General features: G+C 47.5%; 1 non-coding gene across 1 annotated transcript; it reads right to left on the bottom strand.

Moving 5' to 3' along the window:
* Positions 1-2,665: 2,665 nt before the first annotated feature.
* LOC136156624 (U6 spliceosomal RNA) lies at positions 2,666-2,772 on the bottom strand. Its single transcript, XR_010661117.1, has one exon. It is a non-coding gene; the product is annotated as a U6 spliceosomal RNA (small nuclear RNA).
* Between the last annotated feature and the right edge of the window lie 21,387 nt (positions 2,773-24,159).

Here is a 24,159-nt window from a genome sequence, read left to right as displayed (position 1 = left end):
ATATTCTCTCCGTTGCCCTTTCATGAGCACACCTCACTCATCCCACACTGGTCAATGGTGAGATTAGTACTTTCTTGTGAGGGCAGGTCATTCTACTTGGAACCCACCTCAATGGAGGCTCTAGGGGAGCCCTGCTCCCCTACTGCTGCTCCCCTCAACTACTGTTGTTGCTAACACTGCAGGGCCAGAAGTTAGAGCAACAAAAATTGAAGTGATTTGTCTTAGCTTGAGTTTTGCTTAAGCGGACCCTGAGACATAGATGTGGATGCAGAATGTTTTGGGGAGGTGATCCCAGGAAACATTCGTGAGGGTTGGGAAAGTGAGATAAGGAAAGAAAGAAAGCCAATGAAGGGCTGTTACCAAGCCAGTTACCACTGTGGACACCTGGAGTCCTGTCCTGCTGGGGAGCCATAGGAGTTGGTGTGGCGCGTGCTGTAGAGTCATCTCAACTGAGGACGAGGAGGCTAGGTTCTTATGCCCTACCCTGTTGTCATTTGTGGAGGGCTGCTCCTTCAACTCTCTGGTACTTCTGGTTTGCCAGACATGCAGATGTTCTAGGTGGCACCTTTGGAGTGTGGAGGTAAATGCCAAGGATATGTGGCAGAGCATGCGCAGAGTCCACCGAGGTCTCATCAGAATCCCAGCCTGGCTTGGTGTCCTTTGAACCTCATCTTCATCTTCTGTTAAAGAGAGGTAACAATCCACCTCCCCAGCTAGGCTGTGGTGAAGTTAAAGGAGATGCAGTTAGTTATGTGACATCACTTACAGGGTGATAATCGACATTTGTGACTAATGGCCAGTCCCACTTTTCTAGTATACTAAAGAAAGATTTAGAAATCAAATGACAAAGAGAAAGCTGGGCAGGTCACTCCAAAGGGGAATGGCTTGAGATTTAGATCTTGATTAAATTTCTGAGTTGTGTAATGATGGAGGCAGGACCACCACCAGGCTGTGCCCAGTTACTGGTCAGTTCACATTCAGCCCATACCCAGACCTCTGGGAGGAAAAAACACTTTCATCTCAGCTCCAACTCTTGGCTCAATTAGGACTCCCCAGTAGGCAGGGATGGAGGAGGAAATGGCAACCCACTCCAGTATTCTTGCCTGGAGAATCCCAGGGACAGGGGAGCCTGATGGGCTGCCGTCTATGGGGTCACACAGAGTCGGAAACGACTGAAGTGACTTAGCAGCAGCAGTGGGCAGGAAATGCCAAAGAAAAAAGAAAGACAAAGTTGTTAAGATAAAAAGGGCTGATTGCTGTTTGGCAGGAGGGAAGAACAGGGCAGGATGTGGGGGAAAACAGATGAAACTGCCCCCATGGATGCTGATCATTGAATGAATGGCATGTGTGATTCATGTGCTCTTACCCTTGAAGATCTAGAAGTTTCAGGGAGTGGGGAGAGGGAAGGAGAATGAAGGAAAGCCCTAAAAAAAGAACAGAAGTCTCTGTTTACTCTGCTTTTTCTCCACTACTGGCCAAGGCTGCTGGCAGTAAACTCAGCAAATCTATTTGATGTTAATCTTGTTAGACGAATTTACTGTAATTTGGTTCACTAGGGCGGTAATCAGATTTGTGTAAACTTTCGTAATAATCTGCAAATGGTTCATATCTCTTGACAGATACAGTCTTTAAAATGCCTGTGCTCTGCTCTTAGTAAAAGAGAGACTGGGCTGATGGGGACCTTGGTTTTAGGAACCAGAGAGGTGCGCAGGCCTGCTTTTTCCTCTGGACTCCCACTCTCAGGCTTTCACTCCACCCCTTCCTCAATGCCTGGCTCCAGAGTTGATGGGGTCCTCTTGGTGGGTGGTACTGACAGTAGCCTGGGAAAGCAGTATCCTAAGGGTGAGAAAGCCCACCAGGTCTTCCCTGGTGGCTCAGTGGTAAAGAATCCGCCTGCAAATGCGGGAAATGCACATTTGATCCCTGGCTTGGGAAGATCCTCTGGAGAAGGAAATGGCAACCCACTCTAGTCATCTTCCTTGGGAAATCCCATGGACAGAAGAGCCTGACAGGCTACAGTCCATGGGGTTGCAAAGAGTCAGACACAACTTAGTAACTGAACAACAACAACAAGAATGAGAGAGTAATTACTCTCCATGTCCCCAGATCTAATTGTTCAATAATTCCTGATCAATCAACCAATGTATTGCCTTTAAAAATCTTTGTTTTGCAATTCCTGTAGCAGCAAACTTGATTCTTACCAATATTTTTATAATTTTCCAATTACCAATAGAATTATTTCTGTTTATATTTTATTTATTTTTGCTTTTAATTTGCTTTATTTTTTCCCCCAATTATTTTTATTAGTTGGAGGCTAATTACTTTACAATATTGTAGTGGTTTTTGCCATACATTGACATGAATCAGCCATGGATTTACAGGTGTTCCCCATCTTGAACCCCCCTCCCACCTCCCTCCCCATCCCATCCCTCTGGGTCATCCCAGTGCACCAGCCCCAAGCACTTGTCTCATGCATCCAACCTGGACTAGCGATCTGTTTCACACTTGATAATATACATGTTTCGATGCTGTTCTCTCAGATCATCCCACCCTCGCCTTCTCCCATAGAGTCCAAAAGTCTGTTCTATACATCTGTGTCTCTTTTTCTGTCTTGCATATAGGGTTATCGTTACCATCTTTCTAAATTCCATATATATGCGTTAGTAAAAATATGGAATGCTTCATGAATTTGCGTGTCATCCTTGCACAGGGGCCATGCTAATCTTCTCTGTATCGTTCCAATTTTAGTATATGTGCTGCCGAAGCGAGCACTCTGTTTATATTTTAAAACCATAAAAATACTTACTCTTTGCACTTTTTCATGCCTAGAAAACTTGATATAAATAGCAACTATTTCAGTATGATAAGCATGAACTATCCTTTTAAGAAGCAGTTGGGATTTTTTTGTTTGTTTATAACAATAGGAACTGGATTCTTGGAGCAAATGGTGGAAAGTTAGAGGTGAAGGGGGAAAACTAGGATCTGGGAGGACAACTGGGGCAACTCGTGTTTCTTGTAGGATGGCGAGGTCCAGAGGGCATGAATTCGTATTTTTTAATGATGACATGAAACTACCCATCTCCTTTCCTCAAACAAAAATAGACCACAACTCCAAGCGAAACCAAGCCTAAACATTTTACCATAAAATGTAACTCAATGTGGCCCATTGAAATCAAGTCTGGCTTCTGTACCCTAACACCAAATTAAATCTCAGAGATAAGTTTGGGGTGACGTAGAAAAGAACAGTTTTATGGCTTTGCCAAGCAAAGGGAACCAGAGTAGGCTAATGCCCTTAAAACTATGTATCTTCACCTGGAGGGGATAGAGAAGAGTTTTGCAGTAATGGCTCAAAGAAGGCATGATCTGGGTTAAAACTCCACACTTCCAGGAGATGTGTCCGACTCTTTGCTACCCCATGGGCTATACAGTCCATAGAATACTCCAGCATCTGAGAAGCCACGGGGAAAAATGTCCTCAGGAGAATGGGCTCTGAGACAAAGCTGTATCAGCTTGGTGAGGAGAGCTAAGGCCAGAGTGCTTTCAGAGAAGTTGAGATTCACTGCAAAAAAAAGGCAATTAAAGCTGATATCCAGATCAGGTATGGGGCTGGGGGCATTGGAGAGTGATAGATCTAGAATGGGGCTTCCCCAGTGGCTCAGCGGTAAAAAATTCACCTGCAGTGCAGGAGACGCAGGAGATGTGGGTTTAATCCTTGGGTCAGGAAGATCCCCCTGGAGGAGGGCATGGCAACTCACTCCAGTATTCTTGCCTAGAGAATCCCATGGACAAAGGAGCTTGGCAGGCTGCAGCTCATAGGGTTGCAAAGAGTCAGACATGACTGAAGTACCTGAGCACGGCACAGGACACACACACACATCTAGAATGACTGTAGGTTTGTTAGCTTGGGGATAGGAATATGGTGGTATGATGAGAAATGGAACCATTGGGAAAGAGGAGCATTTAGGTAGAGAAGATGATTAACTCAGGGTTGGTCACATTGAGAAGTGGCTTTGGGCAACTGACAGAAACATCCTACATTAATGGTTGGCAGAGGACTGAGCAAATAGGGCAGAAAATAGAGAACTGAGAATTACATAAAGAACCTTTAGCGAGTCCCTGCTGCATGCCAGGAGTTCAGGTAAATGCCAGGTGGAGAGGTGCCTGGGTCCACAATCGGAAAGTGGGGTGATGAAGTGGTCCAACTTTAGATTACACAGATCCGTGTTCCAGTTCCCACTTTGCCACTTACTAGCTGTCGGCACCTTGGGCAAGTCATTTAATGTTTCTAAGCCACAATTTTCTCATCTCACAAAAAATGTGGAAAAGCATGTCTGGCACACAATCATCAATAATAAAGGGAGTTTTCATGAAGATTGGAGAAGATAATGCATATAAAGTGCACAGCACTGTGTGTAGCATACAGCAGATACTTAAAAAATGTTACCAGTTATTATCAGGGAAAAAAAAAAGCGTGCTTTAAGGCACCCCTAGTCTAGTATGCTCTATGAAATCGATATGTAGTATCTAGTATGAAAACAGCAAGATAGGAGCTCAGCTGAGCTGGAGTAGAGAGAGAGCAGTAACTGAGCTCAGTTATCTGTGTAGCTGATTCAACCAACTGTCAGGGAAGAAGAAATTTTCCTCTACCCTTCTAGGTTCTTCTGGCCAGTTTAAGATTAACAGATTAACAGGAGAAAATAATATAAAAGTTTAATACCATATATGCATAGGAGAGGCCCAGAAAACCTGAGTAACTGGCCCAAATGACCCCAATTCTCACCTTAAATACCATCTCCAGCTAAAGACAAAGAAGAATGTTGGGGGTAAGATGTTGGGACTTCGAAGGGGAGGAAGGCAATTGACATGGAGATGGAAAAGCAAAAGTCTGGGAAACAATTGTTTGGTGGGCTAGGCAGAGGCACTGGGACACAGAAGACTTTTAACTGACTTTGCTAGGGTCCTCCCTTTCTACACACCTGGTTCATACTACAGTTATCTGTGGTGATGACTGCCTTCCTGCAATAGGTCCCCTGTCTATGTTCTTCAGGCAGTTAGGGGGAAGTTCAAAGTTTCTTCCTGAGACTCCTGGGCCTTGGTTGTTGTCAGCTCAAAATAATCTTCATACTGAAGAGACATTTTGGTATCTTAGAAGGTACATGACAGAGGAACGTCAGCCCAGCAATGTTTCTGTGACGATAAGGCCAGCCCAGCGAATGAGATCCCAGGTGGCCTCTGCCTGCAGCGGCTTGAAGTTCCCTGTCCAGAGACTGAGGTCAGGTCACAGTGGTGAGAGCACCAAATCCTAGCCACTAGGCCAGTGGTCAGTGACAAGGCCCTGGCCCTTCAGCTTTGCAGAAAATAATTCCCACAAAGACAGAAAGTAGTGAAACAAGTAAAGTGTTTATGAGGGGGAAAAGGGGAGCAGTACGTGTTGATAGACACATGGGCAGACTCAGAGGGAGAGTCCTGAGTCGTGCCTTCGTGGCAGTTTAAATCACTAGTATGGGGGCACTTCTTCTGGGTTTCCTTTGGCCAATCATTTTGATTTGCCTGGTTCAGAGTCCATATTTAATATATCTCAGGATCCTCCCATGTGTGTGCATGCATCTCTTAGCCAAGGTAGATTCTACTGCAAAGGCCTATGAATACAGCATCCCTCAGCATTACTTCCCTTTGACCTCTAAGGAGCCTTTCTGTGTGTGTGTGGTCAGGAAGGTCTCTTGACTTAGAGAATGAGAAATATGTGGTCTGGGCAGGGCCCAGCCTCTTCTCTTAATTGTCCTGCTATTCTCTTCGTGGAGTTTCAGTCCATAAGGAATGAATCTCCTATCACTTTACCCTGGAAGGGGGGCATCTACTTCCTGGCTCCTGTTTCTAACAGGAGCCCACAGTTGTGAATGAGTTAACCTAGGCTCTGAATTTGGAGTTCTCATCAACTTTGCAGGATACTTTAGTTCATCAGCACCCTTCTCTGACTCTCCTTGGTCTCTTTCCTTTTGGTGTTATAGAGTGAAACAAGGTGACTATGTTTTCATTCTGACTACCATACCATACCACATACCTCAGATATGCAGATGACACCACCCTTATGGCAGAAAGTGAAGAGGAACTGAAGATCTTCTTGAGAGAGTGAAAGAGGAGAGTGAAAAAGTTGGCTTAAAGCTCAACATTCAGAAAACTAAGATCATGCCATCCGGTCCCATCAGTTTATGGCAAATAGATGGGGAAACAGTGGCTGACTTTATTTTGGGGGCTCCAAAATCACTGCAGATGGTGACTGCAGCCATGAAATTAAAAGACACTTACTCCTTGGAAGGAAAGTTATGACCAACCTAGACAGCATATTAAAAAGCAGAGACATTATGTTATCAACAAAGATCCATATAGTCAAGGCTATGGTTTTTCCAGTAGTCATGTATGGATGTGAGAGTTGAACTATAAAGAAAGTTGAGCACCAAGGAATTAATGCTTTTCAACTGTGGTGTTGGAGAAGACTCTTGAGAGTACCTTGGACTACAAGGAGATCCAACCAGTCCATTCTAAAGGAGATCAGTCCTGGGTGTTCATTGGAAGGACTGATGTTGAAGCTGAAAGTCCAACACTTTGGCCACTTGATACGAAGAGCTGACTCATTTGAAAAGACCCTGATGCTGGGAAAGATTGAGGGCAGGAGGAGAAGGGGACGACAGAGGATGAGATGGTTGGATGGCATCACCAATTCAATGGACAGGAATTTGGGTAAACTCTGGGAGTTGGTGATGGACAGGGAGGCCTGGTGTGCTGCGGTTCATGGGGTCGCAGAGAGTTGAACACGATTGAGTGGCTGAACTGACTGACTGACTGACCAGACCTGTCCTGCATGCTGGTAGTTACCTGCAAGGCCACTGGCTATGAAAGTAACATGTTCAGTTTAACGTGAAGAACTGGGTTTTCATTCTGTTTAGTAGGAGTAGAAGACAGCCCAGGGAAATGGTAGAGGTTTCTTTCCCACAGAAGTGTTGGCAAATGAGTTTTCAAGTAATTTTCTCCCCTTTGTCCTTTAACCCCAGGAGATAAACGAGATGGTTACTGACAGTTCTTACAATTTGCGTGTCAAAGTAATGTATGCAAAAATGAGGCATTTTAGCACATGCTTCAAAAGCATATTAAAACAAATTGGCTTTGGGTCCTTGCCATTTATATCTTTCTCATTCTAGCTCCATGTCCCTTAATGCATTTAGGAAGAAAGGAGGAGAAACAACTTGGTAGAGTGGGGAAGAGAGAAAAGGGCTTCCCAGGGGGCTCGGTGGTAAAGAACCTGCCTACCAATGCATGAGGTGCAGGAGACATGGGTTCAATCCCTGGGTCAGGAATATCCTCTGGAGTAGGAAACGGTAACCCATTGCAGTATTCTTGCCTATAAAAATTCCACGGGCAGCAGAGTCAGGCAGGCTACAGTCCCTGGGGTTGACGGAGCACGCATGCTCAGGGAAGAGAGAAGCGTGAAGCAGGGATCTATAGCGCCTGCTGTGTGTTTGTCTGGAGGGAGTGGGAATCTTACTCATCTCTTTACCCAGGCTCAGGCCTGTGGTATTCAGAGACCCTAGAGTGAAATGATTGCTGTGAGATGAGTGTGTGAAGACATCCTATTCTCTGGGGAAATGAGAGGAGCCCTCCTTGGGGACACCCACCACCGCTATCATCACCACCCAAACATCCTGTGGTCTCTCTCCAATGCTAGTATAATTAGATGATGTGGTGTCTATGGGTGCTCTTAGAGGGGATAGAAACTGCAGGTCCCAAGAAGTTCCCCTTGTCAAAATATAATTTTCAGAAGGTAAAATATGGCCCTCATGTAAAGATATAGTGAGCATTTATTTAATTCATTAATGAGGGAATGGGTAGAATCATAAAGCCTTGTCAAAGAAGAGTATGTGAGACAGTATATACAGTAAGAGAAAGAGAGATTGCTAAGCTAACTACAAATCTTGCTTAATTTACTACAGTGCAAGAAAGCTAAAATGTTTGCACCCCTAACTGGACCAAAAAAATCATTTGCAACTTATTAATTATCTAAAAGTTAACATCTCACTTTACAGAGTAAGGGTCCCTGTCAAAGTCAGACAAAGGTGTAGTCCCTCAAAAGTCAGGAGATGCTTAGGTAGGCTCATTGGGAAATGCTCTAGTGTGAATTTGCTAGTGTATGTGGTGATATCTTTGCCTTATGTACAAGTTTTGGATAGTTTTTCTTAAAACTCAGAGTATACCCCAACCCTACCATAGTTTTATAGTTCAACAATTTGGCCAATATCTCTTTGAGCAGGTTGGGAGTCAGGTTGGAAGAGGCTTTAGGCCTGAGGTTCACCTGGACCTCTCTCCGTCCCAGTCCTCCCAGTTCTTCCATCCCATCCCTACACCCAGTCCCTGGAGATGAGACTGTAGGACCCTGAGTCCAGAATGGGAGCCCTGGAGCTTTTGTTGGCTTCACACGAGGGCACAAATAAACTCCATGCTTCAGTGTAGTGACGGTTTCTGCCCCCTGTCCCAAAGCATAAGAAATTCCCATAGTCGAAGGTTAAGGGTGTGGAGCCAGACCCCCGGCCCTGAGGCCTGTGTGTTTGTTTATGAATTACCCCTCCTCCTGCCACCCACACACAACCCTCCCATTGCCCACAGAACTGCTTACAGCCACAAAAATAAACAGATGTGCACCGTGCTGAGAACTGACAAAGACTCTCTCTTTGACCAAACTGACAAAGGCTCTTCTAGGCCTTTTTTCCTTGGCCCCCATCCTATGTCCTGCGCTGGGTTGCTGCATAGCCCAGTCCCAGCAAAGAACCCTGCCTGCTAAGTCCGTGTGGTGAGAAATCCCCCACCTTTGACATCTGACTTTCCTCATCCCTACTCCATCTTTGATGTAGAAGTTTTTGACTTTTCCTTTGGTAAGAGTCTGGTTAAGTCAGCTTAGCAAGACTCCTGCTACCCTTGATGTCTTCTCTTAAAAATTTTCCATCCACTGACCCCCCCCTTATTCTGCTCATTGGCCATAAGTCCCCAGCTGCCTTTGCTGTATTGGGAGTGAAGCCCAATCTCTTCCCCCTATTGCAAGTCATGAATAAAATCTTCCTTACTAATTTAACGAGTGTCACACTAATATTTTCTTTAACGGAACTAAAAATAAAGTGTACCCAGTACAAATCCAGTCCCTCATGCTGCTCTCAGACCCCCACTGTCAGAAGGAGTCTCCATCTGCCCCAAGTTTCTTCCACTGGACTTAATTGCTGCTTCCATTAGGGAATCAACACGGATGGGGCCTCTTGTTCGAAAGCAGGGAAAAGTGCCATTAAAATCGCTAAAATATAAAGCCTTTTTCTTTCTCCCCTTTCTTTGTTTCTTGATTCATTATGGTGTTTATTTGCAATTTAATGTCATTTTCTTTCTTCTGTTACTTCCTTGAATTAGCCAGCCACTAATACGGAAAATGATGGCATTGAAGGAAAGGAAAAAACAGGACCACTCACAGTTCCTTCTCCTTTCAGTCCTTCTTTAGTCATTGACAAGCTGTAAGTAGATAGAACTGGTAGGATGTATACATATCAAGAAGTAAAATGAAGGGACTTCCCTGGTGGTCCAGTGGCTAAGACTCCATACTCCCAGTGCAGAGGGCCCAGGTTCCATCCCTGGTCAGGGAGCTAGATCCCACATGCTGAACTAAGAGTTCACATGCTGCACCTGAAGGACCCTGCCCCCTGCAATGAAGACTGAAGACCCCACATGCCACAGCTGAGGCCTGGCACAGCCAAATAAATAAATAACTCTTATTTAAAAAAGAAGAAGTAAAATGAAAGCAGCTGAGTTAGTTTCATGCCCTTCTATTCTTTTGATAAGAACAAAATATGCATAGATGTACAAATTATGAAAGGTGAATTATGTAACTTCGGTGATTCTGCATATGAACTAAATGACCTTAGATTTGCATTTAAAACTGGGATTGTGCAAAATAAAGATGAACAGTAAAATTTATGTTAATAATCCAAAAAAATTTTAGTTTCTTTTTACTTAGAATGACATTAAATAGCAAATAAACACCATAACGAGTCAAGAGAGAAAGGAAGAAAAGAAAGAAGACGGTTTTATATTTTAGTAACTTTAATGGCAAGTTTTCTCTGCTTTATGGTTTCTTTAATTTCTTTAATAAGGAAAAGATAAGGCTAAACGGATAGTTCCGGTGGGTCAGCTGGATGAAGTTCCATGAGTTACCCCTGTGGGCTTAGCCGAGAGTCCACTCCTCTGACCCTTCCAACAGTTGTACGAGCCCCTCATTCTGTTTATTAAGTTTCTCGCTGCTTCAGATAGCTAGAGTGGTTTGTTTCTTGGGCAGACCCTGACTGATAAATGAGTTTGACAGCACAGGCCAAAGGGAGTAGTGTCAGAGACTCGATGGAAACTGTGTCCTGCGGGACAATATAGATCTGCTCTTTGCTGGGAGCTTCTCTGTCAGATCAACCAAATCCCTCTCTAATCAATTAAGCCCATTTACTCCTTTACCATCCTCTGCTGAAAACCAGAAGAGCTAGACATTGGGCTCCATTTCGGACACTGGGGAATTAATATCTGCTGGAGAAAGCGGAAGCTTAGCCTGCCCTGGTTTTGTCTGGGATGTGGTGGTGTGACTCCTACTCACACAGTGGTTTAAGAGGCCCTCCTGACGAGCCTTTGTGAGCTCTGTTAGAAGCCAGAGCGAGATTGGATAACCACAGGGCCACACCTTCCATCCATGCAAGATTGATTTCCTGAGGCAAAAGCACCTCCTGCCAAAAGCCTCTTACCTTGTTCCTTGAAGCTAACTTCCATTTGGCTGACACCATGAAGCAAAATGCATTAATACCCATGATGGGTGATCAGCCTTCAATAAATAATGCTAGTTGTTCTAATGTACCTGGTATGAAATATTTAGAGCTATTAATGCGTTTCTGTTTAAATCGTCACCAGGGCATTAGTCCAAATCAGTGATGAACTTAGGTTCTATCATCTTTTTCTGCACAGATCAGATGTAGAGTGTAGGCTGAGGGTTCCAGGAAATAGCACCAAGGAGCCAACCCTCTGCAGAATGGAGGAGACTCTGCGTGTAAGAAGATGTGGTGGGGGAATACCAGAGTCCTTGCTTGGGTTCCAGGGTTCCTGTCCTAACCTGGCTGCACTGAAGGACTTGATAAGCAAAATTTCAGAAGCGGAGACCTGATGGAGATGGAAATAAAGAGGCATTTATTTGGGGTTTGTTAGGACTACAGCTTGGAGACAGGGATTCAAGAGGCAATTGAATTGTGTTCTGCTGGACTACAAAATGGAGAAAGTTTATAAAAGCAAAAACCTTAAGGTTACACTTGGTTACATGAGTTGTTTATCAAGGATTACAGTTGGAGCTGGCAAGAAGTAAGAATGTCTATTTAGCAAGGATTGATTGAGGTCTGAAATATTTGCATGGTTACCAGGGGGAACGATCTTGGGACTCAAGGTTGCAGCTAGCAGATGTGTTAAAAATGGCTGGTGCCCTTGGGTTTGGTACAGTTCACAAAAAGTTTAAGTTCTCAGTGAGGCAGGGGCATGTCAGACCAGATCCTCCATAGCCACTTAACTCCATTTTGGATGCTCAAACTATGATTACTCCATCAAGATTTCAATCCGTCATCATTCTCAAGGCTTCTGTGGTCATGGGAAGTCAGATTAGAGCATTATAAGATGTCTTCTCCTCTCCTTGATTGTAAGCGCTTAAAATGCTTTCAGTCTCTCGAGGCTATAGAGGGAAGGAACATTGGGGAGTGGGGGAGCCTAAACAACCACATAGATTGGGAGTGGGACTCAAATTACCAAGCACTAGGACCTCCGCAGGAAACTTTGGGTAGTGAGAGATTTGAGAAGGTTAAACTCAGATATCCTGGCACTGTGGAGATGGTTGACAGGTTTATAAATTATGTTTGCTTGTGAGCTGTGGTCCTGATTGGCAGGTAGTGAGCAATAGGAAGAATCTGAAGAGTGAGCTGACAGAAGTGGATCAATAAGGACCAAGTGGGGCAGGAGTACTTCCTGCCTCTTTCTGCCTTGTTTGTTCATTTTTAGGACTTTAAATTAGAGGTAAAGAATTGTTGGCATGGGAGAACTCTCCAGACAGACAACTGAATTGCCTAGGTGCCCCCAACACCAATGTCCCCACACCCTTCTCAGATCCCTGGTTTCCCATCCCGCCCCATCCCAGGTGAAGTCCATTAAGAATGTAATCCAGTTTTTTAAGAAATCTCCACACTGTTCTCCATAGTGGCTGTATTAGTTTGCATTCCCACCAACAGTGTAAGAGGGTTCCCTTTTCTCCACACCCTCTCCAGCATTTATTGCTTGTAGACTTTTGGATAGCAGCCATCCTGACTGGCATGTAATGGTACCTCATTGTGGTTTTGATTTGCATTTCTCTGATAATGAGTGATGTTGAGCATCTTTTCATGTGCTTGTTAGCTATCTGCATGTCTTCTTTGGAGAAATGTCTGTTTAGTTCTTTGGCCCATTTTTTGATTGGGTCATTTATTTTTTTGGAATTGAGCTGCAGTATACTAACGCATATATATGGAATTTAGAAAGATGGTAACGATAACCCTATATGCAAAACAGAAAAAGAGACACAGATGTACAGAACAGAATTTTGGACTCTGTGGGAGAAGGCGAGGGTGGGATGTTTCAAGAGAACAGCATCGAAACATGTATATCATCTAGGGTGAAAGAGATCACCAGCCCAGGCTGGATGCATGAGACAAGTGCTCGGGCCTGGTGCACTGGGAAGACCCAGAGGAATCGGGTAGAGAGGGAGGTGGGAGGGGGGATCGGGATGGGGAATACATGTAACTCCATGGCTGATTCATGTCAATGTATGGCAAAAACCACTACAATATTGTAAAGTAATTAGCCTCCAACTAATAAAAATAAATGAAAAAAAAAAAAAAAAGAACGTAATCCAAAGGGATCTGAAAGGAAGAACAGGGTTATTTAGTTCCACTAAGGGTTCCCTGCTCCTCCCTCCCCCGAGCAGAAATGGATGTAGGAAGACGAGATTTCAGAGGCAGAATTAGCTCCCTGAGATCTACTCTCTGAATCCCAGCTGAAAGCCTGTCTTATCCTTATTCTTATGTAATCCTGATCGCCCCCCACTCTTGCCTCTCCTCTCACCCTTCCATCGGCCTAGGTCACTCAAATGCTTTCTTCATGGGTTTCTGACATTGTCAGTTCCCAGCAGCTCCATTCCAATCTGTATGCTAAAAAGCTGATCTCCACTGTCGTCAATATGGCAATTCCCTCAGCTCATGCCAGTTCTGCCTGATCTTTGCTTTACTCAACCACTTCTTCACTCTCAGAGCCCATGAGGTAAACATGGCAGAAAGCAGTAGTCAGGCTGGCCTTAGGGACTAAGCAAGAACCTTAATGTGTGCCGGTTATCTAGCTATTGTTTCTCAGCTTCAGTCTATCTTTCTGTCCTCTGCTTTGTGATGCTGGGGCTAGAACTTTGAAAGCTACTTTTCTGCTCAGCTAGTTAGCTCACTGTTAGTTTCTGCCAGTAGGGGTTGCCAGAGGTAGACTGGCAGGCAGAAGGGATACACTTTTCACCTGTGCTGCGCTCAGTTGCCCGTCCGACTCTTTGAGACCCCATGGACCGTAGCCCACAGGGCTCCTCCATCCATGGGATTTCCCAGGCAAGAAGACTGGAGTGGGCTGCCATTTCCTTCTCCAGGGAAACTTCCCAACTCAGAGATCAAACCCATATCTCTTGTGTCTCCTGCATTGGCAGGCGGATTCTTTACCACTCTGCCACCTAGGAAGCCTCCACACTTTTCCCCCAGCCTTGATATTTCACAGCAGATGAGGCAGTTCATTCAGTAGCAACAGTTGGTTCCAATTTGCAGTTGCTCCTCCTCTGTTCAGCTTCTAAATGTTGGGTGATCCAGGGCTAAGGTCCAGTCCTGCATGGCCTTCATTTCTCTGTGAACACATTTTGAACACTTCAGCTGGTTTATGGATTTATGTGCCAGATATTCTGATGACTCTCAAATCTGCCTCTCTAACTCTGACCCTTCCCTATACTCCCTATTTGAAATGTTAGATGCATCTTCAATTTAACATGTCCAAACATAATTTCAAATTTCTCCTCTTCCAAATAAGGTTCTCCTTTTGTCTACTTCACCTCAACTGACCATGTGTCACCCTCTTCACCACACCACCCTCATCTAAGCAAGCATCAGCTCAGAGTGAGTTGGGTAGAAAATCAGGAAAATTCTTGCAGTAAAGCTCTAAAGATATTTTTTAAGTATTTATTTATTTACTTATTTGGCATGCGAGATCTTAAATTGCCACATGCAAACTCATAGTTGAAACCTGCAAAGTCTTAATTGTGGGATGTGGGATCTAGTTCACTGACTAGGACTCGAACCCAGGCTCCCTGCATTGCAAGCACAGACTTAGCCACGGAACACCAGAAAAGTCCTCCCAGTAAAGCTTCTAGAATGTCCAGTTATAGACTCTGAGAGCACAGTGAATTTCTCCCTGAACAAAAGGAAACGGGATAACAAATCTGTCGGGAGTGAAACCAGAACTATGAAAGGAAGGAGTCATGAGGGAACATTCGTAAGAAGTGGCAAATTAAAAAGGGAAATTCGCCCTTGTTGATGACCTCAGCCTCCCTGCCTCTCAGGGGCCGCGTGCTCCTGCTCATTACTGAGACCGTGAGCTGTGCTGGGGCTGGAGCCCATCATTACTCATAATGACTTCACAGAGCTCAGCCCAGGTAGGAGCCCAGACATTTCAAGATAATGGCTTTTCTTCCCTTTTTATTCTGAGTGTGCTAGCTCCCTGCATGGATTGAAAGGCGCTTATTGAAAGTGCCTTTGATAATTAGGTTGGTCCTGGCTTCATTAAACACCGATAAGCTTCCTGCTTCTAGGTCCAAACATGATGAGTCAAAAATCTGGATTCGCCTTTAAATGAGGCCTCGGGACACAGAGAGTGCAGAAGTGCTTCCCTCTCTGTTTCTGGGTTGAGTTAGTTGGGGAGTGAGGTTGGGGGGTTGTGCCGGGGGTGGCGGGCAGGCAGGAGGCAGGTCCCCATGAGGCTACTGAAGGAAGTCTTTTTTTCCCCATTCATGCCACCCATCAAGGCCCAATCAGGCCTTGATTTTCTTTTTTCTTTTTATTTATTTATTTGGCTGCACTGGGTCTTAAGTTTTGGCATGCGGGATCTGGTTCCCTGACCAGGGATCAAACGCGGTCCTGCTGCATTGGGAATGCAGAATCTTGGCCTCTGGACCACCAGGGCAGTCCCTAAGCCTTGATTTTCTTATCTGTTATATGGAGCTTAGAACCTGGAGAATGTCAGAACCAGAAAGGACCTCAGGTGTATTGATGCCTACACCTTTACCCTACAGAGGAAAACATATAGCTATGGAGGCCCAGAGAAGGAATGCAACTTGCCCAAGGTCACACAGTTCAGCTGTGACAAGGCCATGCTCAGAACCCAGGTCTTTTTTGGTGGCTCCAGGCTCAATGAGGGCTTCCCAGGTGGCACTAGTGGTAAAGAATCCACCTGCCAATGCAGGAGACACAAGAGACATGGATTTGATCCCTGGGTCGGGAGGATCCCCTAGAGAAGGAAATGGCAACCCACTGCAGTATTCTTGCCTGGAGAATCCCATGGACAGAGGAGCCTGGCAGGCTACAGTCCATGGGGTCACAAAGAGTTGGACACGACTGAAATGACTAGGCATGCACACAGGCTCAGTGATCCCCAGTGTATCTCAAATGATTATGACAGAACCTTAGAAAGTAGGAGAGAGAAGATGAAGTAGTTTGAAAAAGGACACATGCTTTGCAGATGTGAGGGAGGGGTTCCTGTCTGGGGGATGGAGAGGAGGAGGTTCACGGGTCTCCTGGGTTTAGCCTCTCCTACCAGGCATGAGAGCATGCCCAGGTCATTTGGTCTCCTTGAGTCTCATGAGCTGCCCTGCTTACCTCACAGGGCTGTGGGGAAGAGAGGGTGAGGTGAGAGAGGAGACTTGAGAAAGTGCCTCAATAAACACAGCCCATCAGTCTGCATGAAAGGCTGGCTTTGTGCTCACTCCCTCCTTGTCTGCCCCAAAGTCATCGAAGGTACTGCTCACAGTCCAGTCTGGCTCAGACCTCCATTGGCATCGGCAAGTCACTTCTCCACATGCTTCCTGAGTTATTGAGCCCTCATCTTCCCGACCACCCTTAGACCTTTGACAACATCAAACCTTTAAAAAGGCCTGGGCCTTGACTTGGGTGACCATTTCCTTACTGTGCCTGCCACTGTCTCCACTGTTCAGAACCCAGAACCCCATGAAGAAGGCTCAGCTCTGCACAGATTTTCCCTTTGGCTGTGATTGTGGTGGTGGATTTCACCTGGGTCCTAATTCAGGACAAGGCCCGGCCCTCAGTGCTGCCCTGGACTCACCCCTTGCCATGGGTTCTTCCATCTATCCCTTCCCAGCACTCGCTGAACATTGACTACCCTGTGCCCAGCTAGCCCGTGGCTGTCCCCGGGCTGGAAGCCTCCCCAGGAAGCTGTTTTGTCTCCTCTGCTCTCAGACTGGTGCAGACGCATGTTAGAGACAGTTGTTAACTGCAGCTCTGTCTCACCCCGACCCCCACCCCCACCGTATCTCCTTCCTAGGGAAGGTCCAGAGGGTGAACGCTTGGGTGTCCACATCAGTCCTGGAAGAACTTTTGTGTGGACTATCCAGCAGGTGCTGGTTGTTGAGACAGCCCAGAGGAACAGCCAAGGGAGAGAGTGGTGGGACCACTGGGGGTTGGGGATGGGTGTCAGGGCCAAGAGGATAAAGTGTTGTGTGGGGCTCAGGAGAGTCCCACTGAGATGAAAGGAACCCTGCCTGCTTCTGAGAATCTCATTGGCCCATTTGTTTGTGGGTCCTGCCCAGATCAGCCAACCATTAACAGTCTATCCCTCCTCTCCATCCTGCCTTACTCTGGGCCCAGCCTGCAGAAACCTTTGGTCAGCTCACCCCACACCCCCTCCACCTTCCCCACAACCTCTTCTGGCTGACTCCCACCCCTCTTGACCTCTCAGCAAATACGTGTTTAATGAACAAGTATTGCTCTGAGTCCTGGAGGAAGGAGTGGGCCTTGTCTCCAATGGGCTCTGATTGTGACCTCATTTAAGGCCTAGGCCTGGGGTCCAGGAATGGTGTGCGAGCCCCTCTGCATCCATGCAGTCACGTGGGTGTGTGCTGGGTGGGCTGGCTGGTGGAGCCAGGGCAGGGACCAGTATGAACAGACAGCTGCACCTGGGCCCAGAGCAGCACCAGGGTCCTAGAGTCAGCTCGGTAAAGGGGCGTCACTTAGGGATTCCCTGGGCACCGGCCAATTCTTTAGCAGACCAATGGCCTTTCTGACTTACGGGGGGTGGGGGGAGGTGTGATACAATCTCAGCCTGATTGGCCCTTGGCGTGGGCACCTGTGCTGCTGAAAGGGGGGCCCAGGTCAGGCTGAGGATACCCGTGGAGAAGCCCCAGGTGGGGACTAGGCTAATCAAAAGCACCTGGAGGAACTTTCCCTGGTGTTGCAGTGGCTTAGAGTCTGAGCTTCCAATTACCGGGGGCCAGGTTCACTAGTAAAGATCCTACCTACCACAATGAAGATGGAAGATCCTGCATGCTGCAACCAAAGACTTAGAGCAGCCAAGCCAGCGGCTGACTGGGCTGCTTACAGAAGCCAAGTGTAAGGCCGCGGGGTGACCGTCTCACTGTGTGTCAGCCCCGCTGTCTGGGGGCAGTGCGGCACCTCGGCTGAGGGTCACATGCGCGTTCTCAGGGCTGCTGAGGGGCGGGGGCAAGGTCTACCCGTCCCGTCTTCCCCACAGCCTGGCCCGTCCTGCCCCACACAGGTCCTTGTGCTGTGGTTTCCCTGGCAGGAGCTGGCCAGTATGAGAGAAGCCGTCAAGCAGCCCCCACTGTCCAGGCACTGGAAGGGCCACTCTGAGATGATGTGTCCCTTCACGGTCAGCGTTCCACCAGGGCCCCATCAGCTGGGTCAGATCTAACCGCGTCGCTGTGTTGGGAGGGAGGCTGGGCTACATGACTTTTGAGCTTCCTTTAGTTTATGATTCTATAACCAGGACACTTTTTAAAAAAATTAATGTATTTATTTAATTGGAGGCTAATTACAGTATTGTGGTGGGTTTTGCCATACGTTGACATGAATCAGCCACGGGTATACATATAACATGGACACTTTTAACACTGCTCAATTTAAATCTCTGTCACAAGTTGGGATGCCTGAGAAGCAAACTCTGAGAGGGAGATAAGTGTGCAGGACATTCACGAAAGAGTTCTCTTGGGATTGCCACCTGTGGAAGAGGGTGTGGCAGCAGGGTTGGCCAGAGGCGTGAGCCACACTGCAGTCAACCCTCCTGGCAGCACAGGAGCTGACAAGGTGTTCAGAGGTGACCAGCCTCATGTTGCTCTTCAGCTGGTGCTGGCTGGCCTGGGAAGGCGGTGTGACCTCAGGCAATCCGGAAGGGTGGCTGCCTGTTGGCAGCAGTCCCAGTGGCTGGGGAGTGCCCTGCATGCCTGGAGGGGCCTCTGGGCCTCAGAGCATCCCAGCATCTGCCACAGTTCCTGTGGTGACATTTTAGGCAGCAGTGAAGCAAGCAAGACTCAATGGATGTGAATTAGAGCAAACTCCTGGAGACAGTGGAGGGCAGAGGAGCCTGGCGTGCTACAGTCCGTGGGGTTGTCAAGTCAGACATGACAGCGACGGAACAACAAGAAACAAGGAAGAACGGTGGGTTCGGGTTGGTGGACCCTGTCCCAGTGTTTCTAACACCTGCTCGTGGGCATCTCCCTGAGGGAGATGGCCAGAGTCCTGGAGGCAGTGGTTGGCCCTCTGGGCTCCACTTTGCCTCCTCTGAGAGGAGGTGCAGCTGGAGGCCTTGGGAAAGAAGCCTGCCCAGGAGTTAGAGGCCTTCGCTCTAATTGCTAACAGTCACTTACAAGAGAAACCAGCTCATTCCCATTCCCACCATGCAGAGGCCCTAATTAAAATTTAAACTCATGTTTCCTTTTTTCTTTTTTAAAATTTCCATGGTAGGTAATTAACTTTTCCTTTCTGTGGGTAAGCAATTAATCAATGCTGCGTTAGTGACAGTGGAGGCCAGAGCACTATTGATTTGCTTGGGAACTTGTTTCTTTCATTTACTTCTACTTTCCCAAAGAAGGGGCTGTAGCAGAGGAGGGAGCAGGGGGAAGTCAAGATGCTCTAAAGAGTGTCTGCTGTGCAAAGGATTCTTGGTTAGGTCTCCCATGAAGTCCTTACAACAAGAGGGATAAATGGTTTCCCCCAGAGCAGCAGAGCAGCTGAGTGCAAAGGTCGTTGTTGTTTAGCTGCCAAGTCTCTTCCGACTCTTTTGTAACCCCGTGGACTGTAGTGCCCCAGGTTCCCCTGTCCATGGGATTTCCCAAGCAAGAATACTGGAGTGGGTTGCCATTTCCTTCATTTCTTTCTCCAGGGGATCTTCCCGAGCCAGGGATTGAATCCACGTCTCCTGCATTGGCAGGTGGTTTCTGGATCACTGAGCCAGCAGGGAAGCCCAAGTGCAAAGGTGTCCCTGTCTAAATGAGCCTTCCTCAAGAAGGGCCAGCTGAATGCTTCTGGGGGCCTAAATTGGTTCCTGGACCCAATTCCAACATGTGGGAGTATTGTGCATGCATAGTGTGTATGTGTGTGTGTTGGGGGGGGGGGGCTCTCCCCACACCAACAAGCAATTCTCCAAGACCATGTGGGTGTCCTACATACAATCTCACTTGATTCTGACACTATCGACCCAGAGACAGTGATGCTGAAAGCTCAGCTTCTCTGTACACCGGTGCTGAAGCAAATCTCAGAGACAGAGTATTGGGTGAAGAAAAAATGGATAGGTTTATTGCTTTGCCAGGCAAAGGGGGACACAATGGGCTAATACCCTCAAAACCACGTGTCCCCACTTGGGGAAGACAGTGACAAGTTTGATCGTGGTGATTCCAGAACAGGTTCTGGCAATCCCTGTCTTGTGACATTCCTTCTGGAATGAAGAATGCTCCCAGAGCAAAGGAGCATTAGGGAGTGTCATCTTGAAGGCTAGATGACAGATATTCTTCTCCTTCCTGAGTTCCCTCAGGGTTCACTGGCTCACATTGGAGGGCTGCAATCACTGATGACTGTGACATCCTTGTTTACTGTTGTGTGTCTGACTCTTTGTGAACCCATGGACTGCAGCACGCCAGGCCTCCCTGTCCTTCACTATCTCTCAGAGTTTCCTCAAAATCATGTCCATTGAGTCAGTGGTGCCATCCAACCATCTCATCCTCTGTCACTCCCTTCTCCTCCTGCCTTCAGTCTTTCCCAGCATCAGGGTCTTTTCCAATGAGTCGGCTGTTCGCATCAGGTGTCCAAAGTATTGGAGTTTCAGCTTCAACATCGGTCCTTCCAGTGTATGTTCAGGATTGATTTCCTTTAGGATTGACTGGTTTGATCTCCTTGCTGTCCAAGGGACTCTCAAGAGTCTTCTCCAGCACCACAGTTTGAAAGTATCAATTCTTCAGTGCTCAGCCTTCTTTACAGTCCAACTCTCTCCTTGTTTACTGATATGGCAGAAAATATTCCACTTCTCAGATATAACTCAGGAACAGCCAGGTGGAAGAGATGCATAGGGCAAGGAAGGCCTGGGAGAAGGGAACCAAACTTCCATGCTCTCTCCAAGTGCCACTCTCCCCGGCTCTCCATTCACCAACCCGGGACATGTTCACCAACCCAGAAGCTCCCTAAACCCTCTGCTTCAGGGTTTATATGGCAGCTTCATTACACATTCATGATTGATCACATCATTAGCCATGGGTAATTTATTCAACCTCCAGCCCCTCTTCCCTTCCTAGAGGTTCGTGAGTAGGACTGAAAGTTCCCACCCTCTATTCACACGGCTCCTCTGGTAACCCGCACCCAACTTTAGGTGCTGCCCAAATGTCATCTCATTAATACTTTCATCTGTTCTCCTCACTTAGGACATTCCAAGGGTTTTAGGAGCTCTGGGCAGAAATGGGGATGCAGATGAAGAGCATATGCATATTTCTTGTCACAAATCACATCACAGGGCCTGAAACTTAACTGGTGGAGTTGGGCTGGGGCCCATGGGTGTGTGGGCCCTCCCCTTGGCAGTCTCAGTGCCCAGGAGCCTCTCTTCTCTCCCAAGGCCAGGGGTCCACTTCCCCACCACACATACCTGAGAGAGAACATGTGGATCAGTAGGATTTTATACAGCTTGCAAGTAAGAGTGTAAATTGGTGCAACCACTTTGGAAAATATTTTGACACCGTCTTGTTTGCATATCATAGAACCCAGCACCCTTTGCTTAGGTATAAACATGGGGAAACTTGCCTACATGTACCAGGAGACATGTACCAAAGTGACTTAGCATCATTTTTCAACTTGAAGTGGAAACAAATGTCTATATACAGGAGAATGGATAAATAAAGAATGCTTAGGTAACCTAGGGGCTTCCCAGGTGGTGCTAGTGGTAAAGAATGCAGGAAACACAAGAGGTGTGGGTTCGGGAAGATCCCCTAGAGAATGAAATGGCAAACCACTCCAGTATTCTTACCTGGGAAATCCCATGAACAGAGGAGCTGGGGGGGCACAGTCCAAAGGATGGCAAACAGTTGGCCACGAGTGAGGGACTGAGCACACACAGAGAGAAAATTGAAGCTGGGAGGAAGGAGTACCACTTACCACCAACAGCCATCATTTCCATAAAGATAAAACAAATGAAACAAACATTATTTAGACACATGCACCTATGTAGCATAACTGTTTGAAAAGCAAAGGAATGACAGACAAGTAGATGAAAGGGGACATATAACGTTCTGGTTCTTGAGTGATCGGTGGATTCATGGGTGTTGATCATATTGTATTTTAAGCTGCTCCAGGATTTCTAACCATCAGAAGCTGTGTGAGGAAATGTTTGCTATTTTAAGGTGCTACATTTTAGGGTAACTGGTTACATAGGGTTGGAAAACTAATACATACTCTTTGACACACATAGAACATTGAATTTTAAAATATGAGTGAGACAACATTCGAAGGCATAAGAAGGAGGGAATGTAGCTTGGAGGCAGGCCAGTTGGAGTAGTGGACGTGGGCGGTGCCACAGCCTTGACATCCCTGGGACAGTGCGGCCGGGGCTCCTGGAAGCCGGCAGCACTGATGAGGAGAGGAGGGCAGCCTGGGATCCTGATGGCGCGGCTGCAGGGCCGCTCTTGCCCACACAAGGGTGCCCCACACTGCCACATCCAGCGGGGCCTGGGGGTGGCAGGCAAGAAGAGGTGGGCAGCTTGAGGGGAGGCCCTCTGGGGAGCGGGGCGGAAAGCTTACTGTGATCCAACGCTGAGACCCTCACGTGGGATGTGGAGGGTGGAAGGGAACCAGAGGCCGCCTTCCTGCTGCTTTGGCTGCTCCCTTCTGGCGAGCAGGGCCATACAGACGGGCGTCTTTTCTGGCAGCAGTGTCGTGTGCGGTCCCCACCCCTAGCAGCAGCAGTGGAGCCCCTGCCTGCTCCCTGGATCACAGCCAAGTCAGTGTATCCTGAACTGAGAATACTCATGTTGCCAGTAGTAACCTCCATTTGCCCACCTTCCTCTTCTGCCCGGAATGAGGGAGCAGATCTCCTTACCTCCTCCCCTCCTGCATCCAACCATCCCATAAGCATCTAGTCCCGTCTCAAGTCACTGTGCCCAAAACACCTCAAGTGGTTCCTATTTCCTGCACTGAACTCTGACTGATACGACCATTGTCATCCATATTTTACAGATGGGGAAACCGAGGCACAGGGAAGCAAAGTGGTCTTCCCAGAGCCACACAGCCGGTGAGTGGTAGGGCCAGGCTCCGAGCCCAGGTGTTCCTGAGCCCCAGGCCCCCTGCACCATCCTGCCTGGTGAAGATGTGTTGGTGTTGCCGGGTGTGGGAGCAGACGGGATGAGCTTTCAGGCCGTGGGCTGGGCTGACTCCCACGGCTGCTGCTGAGCAGGCCCCCATGCTGTCTGTTCCCTCCTGAGAAGCACAAGCAGCTCGGGTCCCTGGGGGCCTGATCCTGAGGCCGGGGCTGAGCCAGGTGGGATGTGAGGGGCAGGGGGGCTGCCAAGAGCCCAGCTGTCTGGGCTCCACGTCAGTCACCTCCCAGGGTTGAAGCCCATCAACAGTGTCTGGAGAAACACTTCAGTGATCAGGGCAAAATCGAAAGATGGGGATGGTGAGGGAGGCATCATCGGGCCCGTGGTGCAGGAGGATGAGTCTGGTGGTACCACCTTGGTGAACCTGTGGTGGTTTGTTCTTGTCTGTCCCCCAGGGTTGAATGAAGCCTGAGAGGAGCCTGACGGACTTTTGACCATTTCACTGACTGAGGCCACAGCCGGATCGTCAAGCAGGGAGTTCGTTTTTAATTTTTATGCTGCAAGCTTTATTTAGCAATTTATTTGTAATAAAAAGGAAGTTTCAAAAGGCCTAATGGGATAGCATTTGGATGAAGAGCTTACGTGGAATAATTTTAAGCTGTGAAAGGAAGCACAGATAGGACTTTGTACTTTTATTCAGTGCCTGAGGCAGAAAGAAAAATGGATGGAATTAGCTGACCCTAGGGCCTCCTAGGTTGGAGAAGGCAATGGCAACCCATTCCAGTACTGTTGCCTGGAGAATCCCATGGTCAGAGGAGCCTGATAGGCTGCAGTCCATGGGGTCACTAAGAGTCGGACTTGACTGAGCAACTTCACTTTCACTTTTCACTTTAATGCATTGGAGAAGGAAATGGCAACCCACTCCAGTGTTCTTGCCTAGAGAATCCCAGGGACGGCGGAGCCTGGTGGGCTGCCGTCTATGGGGTCGCACAGAGTTGGACACGACTGAAGCGACTTAGCAGCAATTTAGCAGTAGCAGCAGGGCCTCCTAGGTAGTGTTAGTGGTAAAGAACCCACCTGCCAATGCAGGAGACCCAAGAGACATGGGTTCGATCCCTGGGTCAGGAAGATCCCCTGAAGGAGGAAATGGCAACCCACTCCAGAGGAGCCTGGCAGGCTGCTGTCCATAGGGTCGC

The sequence above is a fragment of the Muntiacus reevesi genome, chromosome 1, assembly GCF_963930625.1.
Source record: "Muntiacus reevesi chromosome 1, mMunRee1.1, whole genome shotgun sequence".
NCBI lineage: Eukaryota > Metazoa > Chordata > Mammalia > Artiodactyla > Cervidae > Muntiacus > Muntiacus reevesi.
This window is presented reverse-complemented; position numbering and strand designations above follow the sequence as displayed.